Below are 26,832 nucleotides of genomic sequence, written 5' to 3' on the forward strand. Positions count from 1 at the left end.
TCACACACATTCTCTCTCTCAAACACACATTCTCTCTCACACACACACATTCTCTCTCACACACACATTCTGTCTCACACACACATTCTCTCTCTCACACACATTCTCGCTCTCACACACACATTCTCTCTCTCTCACACACATTCTCTCTCACACTCACATTCTCTCTCACACACACATTCTCTCTCTCACACACATTCTCTCTCTCACACACATTCTCTCTCACACACGCATTCTCTCTCACACACACATTCTCTCTCACACACACATTCTCTCTCTCACACACATTCTCTCTCTCACACACACATTCTCTCTCTCTCACACACATTCTCTCTCTGACACACGCATTCTCTCTCTCACACACACATTCCCTCTCTCACGCAAACATTCTCTCTCTCACACACATTCTCTCTCACAAACACATTCTCTCTCACACACACATTCTCTCTCACACACACACATTCTCTCTCTGACACACACATTCTCTCTCACACACACACATTCTCTCTCTCACACACACATTCTCTCTCTCACACACGCATTCTCTCTCTCATACACACATTCTCTCTCTGACACACACATTCTCTCTCTCACACACACATTCTCTCTCTCACACACACATTCTCTCTCACACACACATTCTCTCTCTCACACACGCATTCTCTCTCTCACACACGCATTCTCTCTCTCTCACACACGCATTCTCTTTCTCACACACACATTCTCTCTCTCACACACGCATTCTCTCTCCCACACACGCATTCTCTCTCTCACACACACATTCTCTCTCTCACACACGCATTCTCTCTCTCACACACGCATTCTCTCTCTCATACACACATTCTCTCTCACACACACGCATTCTCTCTCACACACACGCATTCTCTCTCACACACACACATTCTATCTATCACACACATTCCCTCTCACACACACAATCTCTCTCACACACACATTCTCTCTCACACACACGCATTCTCTCTCACACACACATTCTCTCTCTCACACACACATTCTCTCTCACACACACACATTCTCTCTCTCACACAAACATTCTCTCTCACACACACATTCTCTCTGTGACACACGCATTCTCTCTCTCACACACACATTCTCTCTCACACACATTCTCTCTCACACACACACAATCTCTCTCTCACACACACATTCTCTCTCTCACACACACATACTCTCTCTCACACACACATTCTCTGTCACACACACATTCTCTCTCACACACACATTCTCTCACACACACATTCTCTCTCTCACACACATTCTCTCTCTCACACACATTCTCTCTCTCACACACACATTCTCTCTCACAAACACATTCTCTCACACACACACATTCTCTCTCTCACACACACATTCTCTCTCTGACACACACATTCTCTCTCTCACACACACATTCTCTCTCTCACACACACATTCTCTCTCTCACACACGCATTCTCTCTCTCATACACACATTCTCTCTCTCACACACACATTCTCACTCACACACACATTCTCTCTCTCACACACGCATTCTCTCTCTCACACACGCATTCTCTCTCTCTCACACACGCATTCTCTCTCTCACACACACATTCTCTCTCTGACACACGCATTCTCTCTGACACACACATTCTCTCTCACACACACATTCTCTCTCACACACATTCTCTCTCACATACATTCTCTCTCTCACACACGCATTCTCTCTGACACACGCATTTTCTCTCACACACACATTCTCTCTCTCTGACATACATTCTCACTCACACAAACATTCTCTCTCACACACACATTCTCTCTCTCACACAAACAATCGCTGTCTCACACACATTCTCTCTCTCGCACACACATTCTCTCTCTCACACACATTCTCTCTCTCACACACACATTCTCTCTCACACACACATTCTCTCTCACACACACATTCTCTCTCACACACACATTCTCTCTCTCACACACATTCTCTCTCTCACACACATTCTCTCTCTCACACACATTCTCTCTCACACACACATTCTTTCTCACACTCACATTCTCTCTCACACACACATTATCTCTCTCACACACATTCTCTCTCACACACACATTCTCTCTCACACACACATTCTCTCTCTCACACACACATTCTCTCTCTGACACACACATTCTCTCTCACACACACACATTCTCTCTCACACACACACATTCTCTCTCTCACACACACATTCTCTATCTGACACACACATTCTCTCTCTCACACACACATTCTCTCTCACACACACGCATTCTCTCTCACACACACATTCTCTCACACACACACATTCTCTCTCACACAAACATTCTCTCTCTCACACACACATTCTCTCTCTCACACACACATTCTCTCTCACACACACATTCTCTCTCTCACACACACATTCTCTCTCACACACACATTCTCTCTCACACACACATTCTCTCTCACACACACATTCTCCCTCACAAACACATTCTCTCTCACACACACATTCTCTCTCTCTCACACACATTCTCTCTCTGACACACACATTCTCTCTCTCACACATACATTCTCTCTCTCACGCACACATTCTCTCTCTCACACACATTCTCTCTCACAAACACATTCTCTCTCACACACACATTCTCTCTCTCACACACACATTCTCTCTCTGACACACACATTCTCTCTCACACACACACATTCTCTCTCTCACACACACATTCTCTCTCTCACACACGCATTCTCTCTCTCATACACACATTCTCTCTCTGACACATACATTCTCTCTCTGACACACACATTCTCTCTCTCACACACACATTCTCTCTCACACACACATTCTCTCTCTCACACACGCATTCTCTCTCTCACACACGCATTCTCTCTCTCTCACACACGCATTCTCTCTCACACACACACATTCTCTCTCTCACACACGAATTCTCTCTCCCACACACGCTTTCTCTCTCACACACACACATTCTCTCTCTCATACACGCATTCTCTCTCCCACACACGCTTTCTCTCTCTCACACACACATTCTCTCTCACACACACGCATTCTCTCTCACACACACGCATTCTCTCTCACACTCACACATTCTATCTATCACACACATTCCCTCTCACACACACAATCTCTCTCTCACACACACATTCTCTCTCACACACACGCATTCTCTCTCACACACACATTCTCTCTCTCACACACATTCTCTCTCACACACACACATTCTCTCTCTCACACAAACATTCTCTCTCACACACACATTCTCTCTGTGACACACGCATTCTCTCTCTCACACACACATTCTCTCTCACACACATTCTCTCTCACACACACACAATCTCTCTCTCACACACACATTCTCTCTCTCACACACACATACTCTCTCTCACACACACATTCTCTCTCACACACACATTCTCTCTCACACACACATTCTCTCACACACACATTCTCTCTCACACACACGTTCTCACTCACACACACATTCTCTCTCTCACACACATTCTCTCTCTCACACACATTCTCTCTCTCACACACACATTCTCTCTCACAAACACATTCTCTCTCACACACACATTCTCTCTCTCACACACACATTCTCTCTCTGACACACACATTCTCTCTCTCACACACACATTCTCTCTCTCACACACACATTCTCTCTCTCACACACGCATTCTCTCTCTCATACACACATTCTCTCTCTCACACACACATTCTCACTCACACACACATTCTCTCTCTCACACACACATTCTCTCTCACACACACGCATTCTCTCTCTCTCACACACGCATTCTCTCTCTCACACACACATTCTCTCTCTGACACACGCATTCTCTCTGACACACATTCTCTCTCACACACACATTCTCTCTCACACACATTCTCTCTCACACACATTCTCTCTCTCACACACACATTCTCTCTCTCATGCACGCATTCTCTCTCTCACGCACGCATTCTCTCTTGCACACTCATTTTCTCTCTCTTGCACGTATACGCTCTCTCTCTCCCACACTCATTCTCTCTCTCATGCACGCATTCTCTCTCTCGTGCACTCATTCTCTCTCTCACGTTCACATTCTCTCTCTCAAAGTCGCATTCTCTCTAACACACATTCTCTCTCTCGCACACACACATTCTCTCTCTCGCACACACGCATTCTCTCTCTCTCTCACACGCAATATCTCTCGCACACACGCATTCTCTCTCTCTCACACACGCATTCTCTCTCTCAGACACGCATTCTCTCTCTCTCACACACGCATTCTCTCTCTCGCACATGCATTCTCTCTCTCACACACGCATTCTCTCTCTTACACATGCATTCTCTCTCTCTCACACGCACACGCATTCTCTGTCACACACGCATTCTCTCTCTCTCACACGCACACGCATTCTCTCTCTCACACACACATTCTCTCTCTCACACACGCATTATCTCTGTCTCACACACGCATTCTCTCTCTCTCTCCCACACTCACTCTCTCTCACGCACGCATTCTCTCTCCTGTGCACTCATTCTCTCTCTCACGTACACATTCTCTCTCTCTCACAGACACATTCTCTCTAACACACATTCTCTCTCTCAGACACGCATTCTCTCTCTCTCATACACACATTCTCTCTCTCGCACACACGCATTCTCTTTCTCTCTCACACGCAATCTCTCTCGCACACACGCATTCTCTCTCTCTCTCACACACACATTCTCTCTCTCAGACACGCATTCTCTCTCTCAGACACGCATTCTCTCTCTCTCACACACTCATTCTCTCTATCGCACACGCATTCTCTCTCTCTCACACATGCATTCTCTCTCTCTCACACGCACACGCATTCTCTGTCACACACGCATTCTCTCTCTCTCACACACACATGCATTCTCTCTCTCACACACGCATTATCTCTCTCTCACACACACATTCTCTCTTTCACACACGCATTATCTCTCTCACACACACGCATTCTCTCTCTCGCACACGCATTCTCTCTCTCTCACACACGCATTCTTTCTCACACACACTCATTCTCTCTCTCACACGCACACGCATTATCTCTCTCTCACAAACATTCTCTCTCTCACAAACATTCTCTCTCTCACACACACACATTCTCTCTCTCACACACACATTCTCTCTCTCACACACACGCATTCTCTCTCACACACACTCATTCTCTCTCTCACACGCACACGCATTATCTCTCTCTCACAAACATTCTCTCTCTCACAAACATTCTCTCTCTCACAAACATTCTCTCTCTCACACACACGCATTCTCTCTCTCACGCATTCTCTCTCTCTCACACGCGCATTCTCTCTCACACACACATTCTCTCTCTCTCTCACACGCATTCTCTCTCTCTCTCTCACACGCATTCTCTCTCTCTCACACGCATTCTCTCTCACACAGGCATTCTCTCTCACACACGCATTCTCTCTCTCTCACACACACATTCTCTCTCTCTCTCTAACACGCATTCTCTCTCTCTTGCACACACGCATTCTCTCTCTCACACACATTCTCTCTCTCTCACACACACATTCTCTCTCTCACACACATTCTCTCTCTGACACACGCATTCTCTCTGACACACGCATTCTCTCTCTCACACACACATTCTCTCTCTCTCAAACACATTCTCTCTCTCACACACATATTCTCTCTCATACATATATTCTCTCTCTCACACACACATTCTCTCTGACACACGCATTCTCTCTCACACACACAGTCTCTCTCTCACACACATGCATTCTCTCACTCACACACACATTCTCTCTCTCACACACACATTCTCTCTCACACACACGCATTCTCTCTCTCACACACATTCTCTCTCTCACACACATTCTCTCTCTCACACACACATTCTCTCTCTCTCACACACGAATTCTCTCTCTCACACACATTCTCTCTCTCTCTCACATACATTCTCTCTCTCACACACATATTCTCTCTAACACACGCATACTCTCTGACACACGCATTCTCTCTCACACACACATTCTCTCTCACACACACGCATTCTCTCTCACACACACGCATTCTCTCTCACACACACATTCTCTCCCTCACACACGCATTCTCTCTCACACACGCATTCTCTCTCACACACGCATTCTCTCTCACACACACGCATTCTCTCTCACACAATCATTTTCTCTCTCACACACACATTCTCTCTCACACACACGCATTCTCCCTCACACACACATTCTTTCTCACACACATTCTCTCTCACACACACGCATTCTCTCTCTCACACACATTCTCTCTCTCACACACATTCTCTCTCTCACACGCACATTCTCTCTCACACACATTCTCTCTCTCTCTCACATACATTCTCTCTCTCACACACATATTCTCTCTGAAACACGCATACTCTCTGACACACGCATTCTCTCTCACACACGCATTCTCTCTCACACACACATTCTCTCTCTCACACACACATTCTCTCTCACACACACGCATTCTCTCTCACACACACACATTCTCTCTCACGCACACATTCTCTCCCTCACACACGCATTCTCTCTCACACACGCATTCTCTCTCACACACGCATTCTCTCTCACACACACGCATTCTCTCTCACACACACATTCTCTCTCTCTCACACACACATTCTCTCTCACACACACATTCTCTCTCACACACCTTCTCTCTCACACACACGCATTCTCTCTCTCACGCATTCTCTCTCTCTCACACACGCATTCTCTCTCTCTTGCACACACGCATTCACTCTCTCACACACGCATTCTCTCTCACACACACATTCTCTCTCTCACACACATTCTCTCTCTCTCACACGCATTCTCTCTCACACACCCATTCTCTCTCTCACACACATTCTCTCTCTCACACACACACATTCTCTCTCTCACACGCGCATTCTCTCTCACACACACATTCTCTCTCTCTCTCACACGCATTCTCTCTCTCTCACACGCATTCACTCTCTCTCACACGCATTCTCTCTCACACAGGCATTCTCTCTCACACACGCATTCTCTCTCTCTCACACACACATTCTCTCTCTCTCTCTAACACGCATTCTCTCTCTCTTGCACACACGCATTCTCTCTCTCACACACATTCTCTCTCTCTCACACACACATTCTCTCTCTCACACACATTCTCTCTCTGACACACGCATTCTCTCTGACACACGCATTCTCTCTCTCACACACACATTCTCTCTCTCTCAAACACATTCTCTCTCTCACACACATATTCTCTCTCATACATATATTCTCTCTCTCACACACACATTCTCTCTGACACACGCATTCTCTCTCACACACACAGTCTCTCTCTCACACACATGCATTCTCTCACTCACACACACATTCTCTCTCTCACACACACATTCTCTCTCACACACACGCATTCTCTCTCTCACACACATTCTCTCTCTCACACACATTCTCTCTCTCACACACACATTCTCTCTCTCTCACACACGAATTCTCTCTCTCACACACATTCTCTCTCTCTCTCACATACATTCTCTCTCTCACACACATATTCTCTCTAACACACGCATACTCTCTGACACACGCATTCTCTCTCACACACACATTCTCTCTCACACACACGCATTCTCTCTCACACACACGCATTCTCTCTCACACACACATTCTCTCCCTCACACACGCATTCTCTCGCACACACGCATTCTCTCTCACACACGCATTCTCTCTCACACACACGCATTCTCTCTCACACAAACATTTTCTCTCTCACACACACATTCTCTCTCACACACACGCATTCTCCCTCACACACACATTCTCTCTCACACACATTCTCTCTCACACACACGCATTCTCTCTCTCACACACGTTCTCTCTCTCACACACATTCTCTCTCTCACACGCACATTCTCTCTCACACACATTCTCTCTCTCTCTCACATACATTCTCTCTCTCACACACATATTCTCTCTGAAACACGCATACTCTCTGACACACGCATTCTCTCTCACACACGCATTCTCTCTCACACACACATTCTCTCTCTCACACACACATTCTCTCTCACACACACGCATTCTCTCTCACACACACACATTCTCTCTCACGCACACATTCTCTCCCTCACACACGCATTCTCTCTCACACACGCATTCTCTCTCACACACGCATTCTCTCTCACACACACGCATTCTCTCTCACACACACATTCTCTCTCTCTCACACACACATTCTCTCTCACACACACATTCTCTCTCACACACCTTCTCTCTCACACACACGCATTCTCTCTCACACACACATTCTCTCTCTCACACACACATTCTATCTCACACACACACATTCTCTCTCTCATACACACATTCTCTCTCACACACACATTCTCTCTGTGACACACGCATTCTCTCTCTCACACACACATTCTCTCTCTCACACACACATTCTCTCTCACACACATTCTCTCTCACACACACAGAATCTCTCTCTCACACACACATTATCTCTCTCACACACACATTCTCTCTCACACACACATTCTCTCTCACACACACATTCTCTCTCTCACACACATTCTCTCTCACACACACATTCTCTGTCTCACACACATTCTCTCTCTCACACACACATTCTCTCTCTCACACACACATTCTCTCTCACACACACATTCTCTCTCACACACACATTCTCTCTCTCACACACATTCTATCTCTCAAACATACATTCTCTCTCTCTCTCACACACATTCTCTCTCACACACACATTCTCTCTCACACTCACATTCTCTCTCACACACACATTCTCTCTCACACACACATTCTCTCTCTCACACACTCATTCTCTCTCTGACACACACATTCTCTCTCACACACACACATTCTCTCTCTCACACACACATTCTCTCTCTGACACACACATTCTCTCTCTCACACACACATTCTCTCTCACACACACGCATACTCTCTCTCACACACATTCTCTCTCACACACGCATTCTCTCTCACACACACATTCTCTCTCACACACACATTCTCTCTCTCACACACATTCTCTCTCTCACACACACATTCTCTCTCTCACACACACATTCTCTCTCACACACACATTCTCTCTCACACACACATTCTCTCTCACACACACATTCTCTCTCACACACACATTCTCTCTCTCTCACACACATTCTCTCTCTGACACACACATTCTCTCTCACACACACACATTCTCTCTCTCACGCACACATTCTCTCTCTCACACACATTCTCTCTCACAAACACATTCTCTCTCACACACACATTCTCTCTCTCACACACACATTCTCTCTCTGACACACACATTCTCTCTCACACACACACATTCTCTCTCTCACACACACATTCTCTCTCTCACACACGCATTCTCTCTCTCATACACACATTCTCTCTCTGACACACACATTCTCTCTCTCACACACACATTCTCTCTCTCACACACACATTCTCTCTCACACACACATTCTCTCTCTCACACACGCATTCTCTCTCTCACACACGCATTCTCTCTCTCTCACACACGCATTCTCTCTCTCACACACACATTCTCTCTCTCACACACGCATTCTCTCTCCCACACACGCATTCTCTCTCTCACACACACATTCTCTCTCTCACACACGCATTCTCTCTCTCACACACGCATTCTCTCTCACACACGCACATTCTCTCTCACACACACGCATTCTCTCTCACACACACACACATTCTCTCTCACGCACACGCATTCTCTCTCACACACACACATTCTATCTGTCACACACATTCTCTCTCACACACACAATCTCTCTCTCACACACACATTCTCTCTCACACACACGCATTCTCTCTCACACACACATTCTCTCTCTCACACACACATTCTCTCTCACACACACACATTCTCTCTCTCACACAAACATTCTCTCTCACACACACATTCTCTTTGTGACACACGCATTCTCTCTCTCACACACACATTCTCTCTCACACACATTCTCTCTCACACACAAACAATCTCTCTCTCACACACACATTCTCTCTCTCACACACACATACTCTCTCTCACACACACATTCTCTCTCACACACACATTCTCTCACACACACATTCTCTCTCACACACACGTTCTCACTCACACACACATTCTCTCTCTCACACACATTCTCTCTCTCACACACACATTCTCTCTCACAAACACATTCTCTCTCACACACACATTCTCTCTCTCACACACACATTCTCTCTCTCACACACACATTCTCTCTCTCACACACACATTCTCTCTCTCACACACGCATTCTCTCTCTCACACACACATTCTCTCTCTCACACACACATTCTCTCTCTGACACACACATTCTCTCTCTCACACACACATTCTCTCTCTCACACACACATTCTCTCTCACACACACGCATTCTCTCTCACAAACACGCATTCTCTCTCACACACACATTCTCTCCCTCACACACGCATTCTCTCTCACACACACATTCTCTCTCACACACATTCTCTCTCACACACACGCATTCTCTCTCACACACACATTCTCTCTCTCACACACATTCTCTCTCTCACACGCACATTCTCTCTCACACACATTCTCTCTCTCTCTCACATACATTCTCTCTCTCACACACATATTCTCTCTGAAACACGCATACTCTCTGACACACGCATTCTCTCTCACACACTCATTCTCTCTCTCACACGCACACGCATTATCTCTCTCTCACAAACATTCTCTCTCTCACAAACATTCTCTCTCTCACAAACATTCTCTCTCTCACACACACGCATTCTCTCTCTCACGCATTCTCTCTCTCACACACACGCATTCTCTCTCTCTTGCACACACGCATTCACTCTCTCACACACGCATTCTCTCTCACACACACATTCTCTCTCTCACACACATTCTCTCTCTCTCACACGCATTCTCTCTCACACACGCATTCTCTCTCTCACACACATTCTCTCTCTCACACACACACATTCTCTCTCTCACACGCGCATTCTCTCTCACACACACATTCTCTCTCTCTCTCACACGCATTCTCTCTCTCTCTCACACACGCATTCTCTCTCTCTCTCACACGCATTCTCTCTCACACAGGCATTCTCTCTCACACACGCATTTTCTCTCTCACACACACACATTCTCTCTCTCTCTCTAACACGCATTCTCTCTCTCTTGCACACACGCATTCTCTCTCTCACACACATTCTCTCTCTCACACACACACATTCTCTCTCTCACACACATTCTCTCTCTGACACACGCATTCTCTCTGACACACGCATTCTCTCTCTCACACACACATTCTCTCTCTCTCAAACACATTCTCTCTCTCACACACATATTCTCTCTCACACACATATTCTCTCTCTAACACACACATTCTCTCTGACACACGCATTCTCTCTCACACACACAGTCTCTCTCTCACACACATGCATTCTCTCACTCACACACACATTCTCTCTCTCACACACACATTCTCTCTCACACACACGCATTCTCTCTCTCACACACATTCTCTCTCTCACACACATTCTCTCTCTCACACACACATTTTCTCTCTCTCACACACGCATTCTCTCTCACACACACATTCTCTCTCTCACATACATTCTCTCTCTCACACACGTATTCTCTCTGACACACGCATACTCTCTGACACACGCATTCTCTCTCACACACACATTCTCTCTCACACACACGCATTCTCTCTCACACACACGCATTCTCTCTCACACACACATTCTCTCCCTCACACACGCATTCTCTCTCACACACGCATTCTCTCTCACACACGCATTCTCTCTCACACACACGCATTCTCTCTCACACAAACATTCTCTCTCTCACACACACATTCTCTCTCACACACACGCATTCTCCCTCACACACACATTCTCTCTCACACACATTCTCTCTCACACACACGCATTCTCTCTCTCACACACATTCTCTCTCTCACACACATTCTCTCTCTCACACGCACATTCTCTCTCACACACATTCTCTCTCTCTCTCACATACATTCTCTCTCTCACACACATATTCTCTCTGAAACACGCATACTCTCTGACACACGCATTCTCTCTCACACACGCATTCTCTCTCACACACACATTCTCTCTCTCACACACACATTCTCTCTCACACACACGCATTCTCTCTCACACACACACATTCTCTCTCACGCACACATTCTCTCCCTCACACACGCATTCTCTCTCACACACGCATTCTCTCTCACACACGCATTCTCTCTCACACACACGCATTCTCTCTCACACACACATTCTCTCTCTCTCACACACACATTCTCTCTCACACACACATTCTCTCTCACACACCTTCTCTCTCACACACACGCATTCTCTCTCACACACACATTCTCTCTCTCACACACACATTCTCTCTCACACACACACATTCTCTCTCTCATACACACATTCTCTCTCACACACACACATTCTCTCTGTGACACACGCATTCTCTCCGACACACACATTCTCTCTCACACACACACATTCTCTCTCACACACATTCTCTCTCACACACACACAATCTCTCTCTCACACACACATTCTCTCTCTCACACACACATTCTCTCTCACACACACATTCTCTCTCACACACACATTCTCTCTCTCACACACATTCTCTCTCACACACACATTCTCTGTCTCACACACATTCTCTCTCTCACACACACATTCTCTCTCTCACACACACATTCTCTCTCACACACACATTCTCTCTCACACACACATTCTCTCTCTCACACACATTCTATCTCTCAAACATACATTCTCTCTCTCTCACACACACATTCTCTCTCACACACACATTCTCTCTCACACTCACATTCTCTCTCACACACACATTCTCTCTCCCACACACATTCTCTCTCACACACACATTCTCTCTCACACACACATTCTCTCTCTCACACACTCATTCTCTCTCTGACACACACATTCTCTCTTTTACACACACATTCTCGCGCTCACACACACATTCTCTCTCTGACACACACATTCTCTCTCTCACACACACATTCTCTCTCACACACACGCATGCTCTCTCTCACACACATTCTCTCACACACGCATTCTCTCTCACACACACATTCTCTCTCACACACACATTCTCTCTCTCACACACATTCTCTCTCTCACACACACATTCTCTCTCTCACACACACATTCTCTCTCACACACACATTCTCTCTCACACACACATTCTCTCTCACACACACATTCTCTCTCACAAACACATTCTCTCTCACACACACATTCTCTCTCTCTCACACACATTCTCTCTCTGACACACACATTCTCTCTCACACACACACATTCTCTCTCTCACGCACACATTCTCTCTCTCACACACATTCTCTCTCACAAACACATTCTCTCTCACACACACATTCACTCTCTCACACACACATTCTCTCTCTGACACACACATTCTCTCTCACACACACACATTCTCTCTCTCACACACACATTCTCTCTCTCACACACGCATTCTCTCTCTCATACACACATTCTCTCTCTGACACACACATTCTCTCTCTCACACACACATTCTCTCTCTCACACACACATTCTCTCTCACACACACATGCTCTCTCTCACACACGCATTCTCTCTCTCACACACGCATTCTCTCTCTCTCACACACGCATTCTCTCTCTCACATACACATTGTCTCTCTCACACACGCATTCTCTCTCCCACACACGCATTCTCTCTCTCACACACACATTCTCTCTCACACACACACATTCTCTCTCACACACACGCATTCTCTCTCACACACACACGCATTCTCTCTCACGCACACGCATTCTCTCTCACACACACACATTCTATCTGTCACACACATTCTCTCTCACACACACAATCTTTCTCTCACACACACATTCTCTCTCACACACACGCATTCTCTCTCACACACACATTCTCTCTCTCACACACACATTCTCTCTCACACACACACATTCTCTCTCTCACACAAACATTCTCTCTCACACACACATTCTCTTTGTGACACACGCATTCTCTCTCTCACACACACATTCTCTCTCACACACATTCTCTCTCACACACAAACAATCTCTCTCTCACACACACATTCTCTCTCTCACACACACATACTCTCTCTCACACACATATTCTCTCTCACACACACATTCTCTCTCACACACACATTCTCTCACACACACATTCTCTCTCTCACACACGTTCTCACTCACACACACATTCTCTCTCTCACACACATTCTCTCTCTCACACACATTCTCTCTCTCACACACACATTCTCTCTCACAAACACATTCTCTCTCACACACACATTCTCTCTCTCACACACACATTCTCTCTCTGACACACACATTCTCTCTCTCACACACACATTCTCTCTCTCACACACACATTCTCTCTCTCACACACGCATTCTCTCTCTCATACACACATTCTCTCTGACACACACACATTCTCTCTCTGACACACACATTCTCTCTCTCACACACACATTCTCTCTCTCACACACACATTCTCTCTCACACACACGCATTCTCTCTCACACACACGCATTCTCTCTCACACACACATTCTCTCCCTCACACACGCATTCTCTCTCACACACGCATTCTCTCTCACACACGCATTCTCTCTCACACACACGCATTCTCTCTCACACACACATTCTCTCTCTCTCACACACACATTCTCTCTCACACACACATTCTCTCTCACACACCTTCTCTCTCACACACACGCATTCTCTCTCACACACACATTCTCTCTCTCACACACACATTCTCTCTCACACACACACATTCTCTCTCTCATACACACATTCTCTCTCACACACACATTCTCTCTGTGACACACGCATTCTCTCCGACACACACATTCTCTCTCTCACACACACATTCTCTCTCACACACATTCTCTCTCACACACACACAATCTCTCTCTCACACACACATTCTCTCTCTCACACACACATTCTCTCTCACACACACATTCTCTCTCACACACACATTCTCTCTCTCACACACATTCTCTCTCACACACACATTCTCTGTCTCACACACATTCTCTCTCTCACACACACATTCTCTCTCTCACACACACATTCTCTCTCACACACACATTCTCTCTCACACACACATTCTCTCTCACACACACGCATGCTCTCTCTCACACACATTCTCTCACACACGCATTCTCTCTCACACACACATTCTCTCTCACACACACATTCTCTCTCTCACACACATTCTCTCTCTCACACACACATTCTCTCTCTCACACACACATTCTCTCTCACACACACATTCTCTCTCACACACACATTCTCTCTCACACACACATTCTCTCTCACAAACACATTCTCTCTCACACACACATTCTCTCTCTCTCACACACATTCTCTCTCTGACACACACATTCTCTCTCACACACACACATTCTCTCTCTCACGCACACATTCTCTCTCTCACACACATTCTCTCTCACAAACACATTCTCTCTCACACACACATTCACTCTCTCACACACACATTCTCTCTCTGACACACACATTCTCTCTCACACACACACATTCTCTCTCTCACACACACATTCTCTCTCTCACACACGCATTCTCTCTCTCATACACACATTCTCTCTCTGACACACACATTCTCTCTCTCACACACACATTCTCTCTCTCACACACACATTCTCTCTCACACACACATGCTCTCTCTCACACACGCATTCTCTCTCTCACACACGCATTCTCTCTCTCTCACACACGCATTCTCTCTCTCACATACACATTGTCTCTCTCACACACGCATTCTCTCTCCCACACACGCATTCTCTCTCTCACACACACATTCTCTCTCACACACACACATTCTCTCTCACACACACGCATTCTCTCTCACACACACACGCATTCTCTCTCACGCACACGCATTCTCTCTCACACACACACATTCTATCTGTCACACACATTCTCTCACACACACACAATCTTTCTCTCACACACACATTCTCTCTCACACACACGCATTCTCTCTCACACACACATTCTCTCTCTCACACACACATTCTCTCTCACACACACACATTCTCTCTCTCACACAAACATTCTCTCTCACACACACATTCTCTTTGTGACACACGCATTCTCTCTCTCACACACACATTCTCTCTCACACACATTCTCTCTCACACACAAACAATCTCTCTCTCACACACACATTCTCTCTCTCACACACACATACTCTCTCTCACACACATATTCTCTCTCACACACACATTCTCTCTCACACACACATTCTCTCACACACACATTCTCTCTCTCACACACGTTCTCACTCACACACACATTCTCTCTCTCACACACATTCTCTCTCTCACACACATTCTCTCTCTCACACACACATTCTCTCTCACAAACACATTCTCTCTCACACACACATTCTCTCTCTCACACACACATTCTCTCTCTGACACACACATTCTCTCTCTCACACACACATTCTCTCTCTCACACACACATTCTCTCTCTCACACACGCATTCTCTCTCTCATACACACATTCTCTCTCACACACACACATTCTCTCTCTGACACACACATTCTCTCTCTCACACACACATTCTCTCTCACACACACACATTCTCTCTCACACACACGCATTCTCTCTCACACACACGCATTCTCTCTCACACACACATTCTCTCCCTCACACACGCATTCTCTCTCACACACGCATTCTCTCTCACACACGCATTCTCTCTCACACACACGCATTCTCTCTCACACACACATTCTCTCTCTCTCACACACACATTCTCTCTCACACACACATTCTCATCTCACACACCTTCTCTCTCACACACACGCATTCTCTCTCACACACACATTCTCTCTCTCACACACACATTCTCTCTCACACACACACATTCTCTCTCTCATACACACATTCTCTCTCACACACACATTCTCTCTGTGACACACGCATTCTCTCCGACACACACATTCTCTCTCTCACACACACATTCTCTCTCACACACATTCTCTCTCACACACACACAATCTCTCTCTCACACACACATTCTCTCTCTCACACACACATTCTCTCTCACACACACATTCTCTCTCACACACACATTCTCTCTCTCACACACATTCTCTCTCACACACACATTCTCTGTCTCACACACATTCTCTCTCTCACACACACATTCTCTCTCTCACACACACATTCTCTCTCACACACACATTCTCTCTCACACACACATTCTCTCTCTCACACACATTCTCTCTCTCACACATACATTCTCTCTCTCTCTCACACACACATTCTCTCTCACACACACATTCTCTCTCACACTCACATTCTCTCTCACACACACATTCTCTCTCCCACACACATTCTCTCTAACACACACATTCTCTCTCACACACACATTCTCTCTCTCACAGACACATTCCCTCTCTGACACACACATTCTCTCTCACACACACACATTCTCTCTCTCACACACACATTCTCTCTCTGGCACACACATTCTCTCTCTCACACACACATTCTCTCTCACACACACGCATTCTCTCTCTCACACACATTCTCTCTCACACACACATTCTCTCACACACACACATTCTCTCTCTCACACACATTCTCTCTCTCACACACACATTCTCTCTCTCACACACACATTCTCTCTCACACACACATTCTCTCGCACACACATTCTCTCTCACAAACACATTCTCTCTCACACACACATTCTCTCTCTCACACACACATTCTCTCTCTGACACACACATTCTCTCTCACACACACACATTCTCTCTCTCACGCACACATTCTCTCTCTCACACACATTCTCTCTCACAAACACATTCTCTCTCACACACACATTCTCTCTCACACACACACATTCTCTCTCTGACACACACATTCTCTCTCACACACACACACATTCTCTCTCTCACACACACATTCTCTCTCTCACACACGCATTCTCTCTCTCATACACACATTCCCTCTCTCACACACACATTCTCTCTCTCACACACACATTCTCTCTCACACACACATTCTCTCTCTCACACACGCATTCTCTCTCTCACACACGCATTCTCTCTCTCTCACACACGCATTCTCTCTCTCACACACGCATTCTCTCTCCCACACACGCATTCTCTATCTCACACACACATTCTCTCTCTCACACACGCATTCTCTCTCTCACACACGCATTCTCTCTCACACACACGCATTCTCTCTCACACACACACGCATTCTCTCTCACGCACACGCATTCTCTCTCACACACACATTCTATCTGTCACACACATTCTCTCTCACACACACAATCTCGCTCTCACACACACATTCTCTCTCACACACACGCATTCTCTCTCACACACACATTCTCTCTCTCACACACACATTCTCTCTCACACACACACATTCTCTCTCTCACACAAACATTCTCTCTCACACACACATTCTCTTTGTGACACACGCATTCTCTCTCTCACACACACATTCTCTCTCACACACATTCTCTCTCACACACAAACAATCTCTCTCTCGCACACACATTCTCTCTCTCACAGACACATACTCTCTCTCACACACACATTCTCTCTCTCACACACACATTCTCTCTCTGACACACACATTCTCTCTCACACACACACATTCTCTCTCTCACACACACATTCTCTCTCTCACACACGCATTCTCTCTCTCATACACACATTCTCTCTCTGACACACACATTCTCTCTCTCACACACACATTCTCTCTCTCACACACACATTCTCTCTCACACACACATTCTCTCTCTCACACACGCATTCTCTCTCTCACACACGCATTCTCTCTCTCTCACACACGCATTCTCTCTCTCACACACGCATTCTCTCTCTCACACACGCATTCTCTCTCTCACACACACATTCTCTCTCACACACACGCATTCTCTCTCACACACACACGCATTCTCTCTCACGCACACGCATTCTCTCTCACACACACACATTCTATCTGTCACACACATTCTCTCTCACACACACAATCTCGCTCTCACACACACATTCTCTCTCACACACACGCATTCTCTCTCACACACACATTCTCTCTCTCACACACACATTCTCTCTCACACACACACATTCTCTCTCTCACACAAACATTCTCTCTCACACACACATTCTCTTTGTGACACACGCATTCTCTCTCTCACACACACATTCTCTCTCACACACATTCTCTCTCACACACAAACAATCTCTCTCTCGCACACACATTCTCTCTCTCACACACACATACTCTCTCTCACACACACATTCTCTCTCACACACACATTCTCTCTCACACACACATACTCTCACACACACATTCTCTCTCACACACACGTTCTCACTCACACACACATTCTCTCTCTCACACACATTCTCTCTCTCACACACATTCTCTCTCTCACACACACATTCTCTCTCACAAACACATTCTCTCTCACACACACATTCTCTCTCTCACACACACATTCTCTCTCTGACACACACATTCTCTCTCTCACACACACATTCTCTCTCTCACACACACATTCTCTCTCTCACACACGCATTCTCTCTCTCATACACACATTCTCTCTCTCACACACACATTCTCACTCACACACACATTCTCTCTCTCACACACGCATTCTCTGTCTCCCACACGCATTCTCTCTCACACTCATTCTCTCTCTCTCTCACACACACGCATTCTCTCTCTCTCACGCATTCTCTCTCTCACACGCATTCTCTCTCACTCGCACCCATTCTCTCTCTCACTAATGCATTCTCTCCCTCTCACACGCATTCTCCCTCTCACGCACACATGCATTCTCTCTCTCTCGCACACACGCATTCTCTCTCACACACACATTTTCTCTCACACGCATTCTCTCTCACACAAACACGCATTCTCTCTCTCTCACACACGCATTCTCTCCCTCACTCACGCATTCTCTCACTCTCTCACTCATGCATTCTCTCTCTCGCGCATACACATTCTCTCTCTCTCGCACATTCGCCTTCTCTCTCTCTCACACAAACACGCATTCCCTCTCTGACACACGTCCGCATTCTCTCTCTCACACGCACGCATATACCCTCTCACACGCACGCACACATTCTCTCTCTCACACACACACACATTCGCTCTCTCACGCACACTCATTCTCTCTCTCACACATATTCTCTCTTACACACACGCATTCTCTCTCAGACACGCTTTCTCTCTCACACACACGCATTTTCTCTCTCGCACACACGCATTCTCTCTCGGACAACGCATTCTCTGTCTCAGACACGCATTCTCTCTCTCACACACACACACGCATTCTCTCTCTCATGCATTCTCTCTCTCTCACATGCATTCTCTCTCACACGCACACACGCAATCTCTCTCTCTCACACACGCATTCTCTCTCACACGCACACACATACGCATTCTCTCTCACTCACACACGCAATCCCTCTGGCACATGCATTCTCTCTCTCTCACACACACGCATTCTCTCTCATGTACACTCATTCTCTCTCACACATGCATTCTCTCTCGCGCACACGCATTCTCTCTCACACTCATTCTCCCTCTCACACACAAACGCATTCTCTATCTCTCACGCATTCTCTCTCTTGCACACACGCATTCTCTCTCACACTCATTCTCTCTCTCACACACACACGCATTCTCTCTCACTCACACATTCTCTCTCTCTCTCACGCATTCTCTCTCACACACACATTCTCTCTCTCACGCATTCTCTCTCTCACGCAAACACGCATTCTCTCTCTCTCGCAGAGACGCATTCTCTCTCTCTTGCACTCGCATTCTCTCTCGCACACGCATTCTCTCTCGCACACACGCATTCTCTCTCTCTCGCACACATGCATTCTCTCTCTCTCGCACATTTATTCTCTTTCACATACACGCATTTTCTCTCTCACACACACATTCTCTCTCTCACACAAACATTCTCTCTCTCACACACACATTCTCTCTCACACACACACGCAATCTCTCTCACTCACACATTCTCACTCTCTCACGCGTTCTCTCTCACACACACATTCTCTCTCACACCATTCACTCTCTCACCCAAACACGCATTCTCTCTCTCTCTCACTCGCACCCATTCTCTCTCTCACTAATGCATTCTCTCGCTCTCACACGCATTCTCTCTCACACGCACACACGCATTCTCTCTCTCTCGCACACACGCATTCTCTCTCTCACACACATTTTCTCTCACACGCATTCTCTCTCACACAAACACGCATTCTCTCTCTCTCTCACACGCATTCTCTCCCTCACTCACGCATTCTCTCACTCACGCATTCTCTCACTCTCTCACTCATGCATTCGCTCTCTCGCGCATACACATTCTCTCTCTCTCGCACATTCGCCTTCTCTCTCTCTCACACAAACACGCATTCCCTCTCTGACACACGCCCGCATTCTCTCTCTCACACGCACGCATATACCCTCTCACACGCACGCACACATTCTCTCTCTCTCACACACACACATTCGCTCTCTCACGCACACTCATTCTCTCTCTCACACATATTCTCTCTTACACACACGCATTCTCTCTCAGACACGCTTTCTCTCTCACACACACGCATTTTCTCTCTCGCACACACGCATTCTCTCTCGGACAACGCATTCTCTGTCTCAGACACGCATTCTCTCTCACACACACACGCATTCTCTCATGCACACACATTTATTCTCTCACATGCACACGCATTTTCTCTCCATCTCACGCATTCTTTCTCTCTCACAGGCATTCTCTCTCACACACGCAATCTCTCTCTCTCACGCATTCTCTCACTCTCTTACAGACACATTCTCTCACACACACACATTCTCTCCCTCACACAAACGCATTCTCTCTCACAGACGAGCATTGTCTCTCACACGCACACATTCTCTCTCACACACACATTCTCTCTCTCAAATACACATGTATTCTCTCTCACACACACATTCTCTCTGTCACACACACGTATACTTTCTCTCACACACACATTCTATCACACACACATTCTCTCTCTCTCACACACACATTCTCTATCACACACACATTCACTCTCTCACACACGTATTTTCTCTCACACACATTCTCTCTCTCAGACACGTATTCTCTCTCACACACACACACATTCTCTCTCACACACGTATTCTCTCTCTCTTACACACACATTCTCTCTCACACACATGCATTCTCTCACATACAAACACATTCGCTCACACACACATTCTCTTACACGCAAACATTCTCTCTCACACACACACGTATTCTCTCTCTCACACACACATTCTCTCTCTCAGACACGTATTCTCTCTCACACACACGTATTCTCTCTCACGCACACACATTCTCTCTCTCACACTCACACAATCTCTCTCCCACACACACATTCTCTCACACACACACATTCTCACTCTCACACACACGTATTCTCTATCTCAAACACACATTCTCTCACACACACACGTATTCTCTCTCACACACACGTCTTCTCTCTCACACACACACATTCTCTCTCACATACCCATTCTGTCTCACACACACTCATTCTCTCTCACACACACGCATTCTCTCTCTCACACACACACATTCTCTCTCTCACACATTCTCTGTCTCTCACATATATACATTATCTCTCACATAGACACATTCTCTCTCACACGCACACATTTTCTCTCTCGCCCAGACGTATTCTCTCTCACACACACATTCTCACTCACACACACATTCTCACTCTCACACACACGTATTCTCTATCTCAAACACACATTCTCTCACACACACACGTATTCTCTCTCACACACACGTATTCTCTCTCTCACACACACATTCTCTCTCACATACCCATTCTCTCTCACACACACTCATTCTCTCACACACACACGCATTCTCTCTCTCACACACACATTATTTCTCTCCCACACACACATTCTCTCTCTCACACACACACATTCTCCCTCTCATACATTCTCTGTCTCTCACATATATAAATTATCTCTCACATAGACACATTCTCTCTCACTCGCACACATTTTCTCTCTCACACAGACGTATTCTCTCTCACACACACTCATTCTCTCTCACACACACGTATTCTCTCTCACACACACATTATTTCTCTCCCACACACACATTCTCTCTCTCACACACACACATTCTCCCTCTCATACATTCTCTGTCTCTCACATATATAAATTATCTCTCACATAGACACATTGTCTCTCACACGCACACATTTTCTCTCTCGCACAGACGTATTCTCTCTCACACACACATTCTCTCTCTCTCACGAACACATTCTCTCTCACACACACGCATTCACTCTCACACACGTGTTCTCTCTCACACACACTCATTCTCTCTCTGTCACACAAACATTCACTCTCTCTCACTCAAATTCTCTCTCACACACACTCATTCTCTCTCACACACATGCATTTTCTCTCTCACACACACATTCTCTCTCTCTCTCTCACACACATTCTCTATCACACACACATTCACTCTCTCACACACGTATTCTCTGTCACACACATTCTCTCTCACAGACACGTATTCTCTCTCTCACACACACACATTCTCTCTCACACACGTATTCTCTCTCACTTACACACATTCTCTCTCACACACACATGCATTCTCTCAGATACAAACACATTCGCTCACACACACATTCTGTCTCACACGCAAACATTCTCTCTCACACACACACGTATTCTCTCTCTCACACACACATTCTCTCTCTCAGACACGTATTCTCTCTCACACACACGTATTCTCTCTCACGCACACTCATTCTCTCTCTGTCACACACACATTCACTCTCTCTCACTCAAATTCTCTCTCACACACACTCATTCTCTCTCACACACATGCATTTTCTCTCTCTCACACACATTCTCTCTCTCTCACACACACATTCTCTATCACACACACATTCACTCTCTCACAAACGTATTCTCTCTCACACACATTCTCTCTCTCAGACACGTATGCTCTCTCTCACACACACACATTCTCTCTCACACACGTATTCTCCCTCTCTTACACACACATTCTCTCTCACACACACATGCATTCTCTCACATACAAACACATTCGCTCACACACACATTCTGTCTCACACGCAAACATTCTCTCTCACACAAACACGTATTCTCTCTCTCACACACACATTCTCTCTCTCAGACACGTATTCTCTATCACACACACGTATTCTCTTTCACACACACACAAATTCTCTCTCTCAAACACATATTCTCTCTCTCACACACGTATTCTCTCTCACACACATGTATTCCCTCTCACACACCCACATTCTCTCTCACTCACGAACACATTCTCTCTCACACTCACGCATTTACTCTCACACCCATGTATTCTCTCTCACACACACTCACTCTCTCTCTGTCACACACACATTCACTCTCTCTCACTCAAATTCTCACTGAAACGCTCACATTCTTTCTCACATAGACATTCTCTCTCACACACACTCATTCCCTCACACACACACGCATTTTCTCTATCACACACACATTCTCTCTCTCTCACACAGACATTCTCTACACACACATTCTCTCCCTCACATACAGACATTCTCTCTCTCACACACACACAATCTCTCTCCAACACACACATTCTCTCACACACACACATTCTCACTCTCACACACACGTATTCTCTATCTCAAACACACATTCTCTCTCACACACACGTATTGTCTCTCACACACAGGTATTCTCTCTCTCACACACACATTCTCTCTCACATACCCATTCTCTCTCACACACTCATTCTCTCATACACACACGCATTCTCTCTCTTACACACACATTCTTTCTCTCCCACACACACTTATCTCTCTCTCTCACACACACATTCTCTCTCTCACACATTCTCTGTCTCTCACATATATACATTATCTCTCACATAGACACATTGTCTCTCACACGCACACATTTTCTCTCTCGCACAGACGTATTCTCTCTCACACACACACATTCTCTCTCTCTCACGAACACATTCTCTCTCACACACACGCATTCACTCTCACACACACGTGTTCTCTCTCACACACACTCATTCTCTCTCTGTCACACAAACATTCACTCTCTCTCACTCAAATTCTCTCTCACACACACTCATTCTCTCTCACACACATGCATTTTCTCTCTCACACACACATTCTCTCTCTCTCTCTCACACACATTCTCTATCACACACACATTCACTCTCACACACGTATTCTCTGTCACACACATTCTCTCTCACAGACACGTATTCTCTCTCACACACACACACATTCTCTCTCACACACGTATTCTCTCTCACTTACACACATTCTCTCACACACACACATGCATTCTCTCACAGACAAACACATTCGCTCACAGACACATTCTGTCTCACACGCAAACATTCTCTCTCACACACACACGTATTCTCTCTCACACACACACATTCTCTCTCTCAGACACGTATTCTCTCTCACACAGACGTATTCTCTCTCACACACACTCATTCTCTCTCTGTCACACACACATTCACTCTCTCACACTCAAATTCTCTCTCACACACACTCATTCTCTCTCACACACATGCATTTTCTCTCTCACAGACAAATTCTCTATCACACACACATTCACTCTCTCACACACGTATTCTCTCACACACATTCTCTCTCTCTACACGTAGTCTCTCTCTCACACACACACATTCTCTCTCACACACGTATTCTCTCTCTCTCTTACACACACATTCTCTCTCTCTCACACACACATTCTCTCTCGTACACGCATTCTCTCTCACAAACACATTTTCTCTCTCGCACACACGCATTCTCTCTCGCACACACTCATTCTCTCTCTCACACACACACGCATTCTCTCTCTCATGCATTCTCTCTCTCTCACATGCATTTTCTCTCACACGCACACACGCAATCTCTCTCTCTCACACACATTCTCTCTCACACGCACACACATACGCATTCTCTCTCTCACGTACGCATTCTCTCTCACACACACGCATTCTCTCTCTCGCACACACGCATTCTCTCTCACACACATTCTCTCTCTCACACACACACGCATTCTCTCTCGTACACGCATTCTCTCTCTCACAAACACATTTTCTCACACGCACACACGCATTCTCTCTCGCACACACGCATTCTCTCTCGCACACACTCATTCTCTCTCTCACACACACACGCATTCTCTCTCTCATGCATTCTCTCTCTCTCACATGCATTCTCTCTCACACGCACACACGCAATCTCTCTCTCTCACACACGCATTCTCTCTCTCTCTCCCACACATTCTCTCTCACACGCACACACATACGCATTCTCTCTCACTCACACACGCAATCCCTCTGGCACATGCATTCTCTCTCTCTCTCACACACGCATTCTCTCTCATGTACACTCATTCTCTCTCACACATGCATTCTCTCTCACGCACACGCATTCTCTCTCACACTCATTCTCCCTCTCACACACAAACGCATTCTCTATCTCTCACGCATTCTCTCTCTTGCACACACGCATTCTCTCTCACACTCATTCTCTCTCTCACACACACACGCATTCTCTCTCACTCACACATTCTCTCTCTCTCACGCATTCTCTCTCACACACACATTCTCTCTCTCACGCAAACACGCATTCTCTCTCTCTCGCAGATACGCATTCTCTCTCTCTTGCA

The sequence above is a fragment of the Chiloscyllium plagiosum genome, unplaced genomic scaffold, assembly GCF_037043375.1.
Source record: "Chiloscyllium plagiosum isolate Xiang-an unplaced genomic scaffold, Cpla_swu_hap1 HiC_scaffold_14, whole genome shotgun sequence".
In the NCBI taxonomy this organism is placed as follows: Eukaryota; Metazoa; Chordata; class Chondrichthyes; order Orectolobiformes; family Hemiscylliidae; genus Chiloscyllium; species Chiloscyllium plagiosum.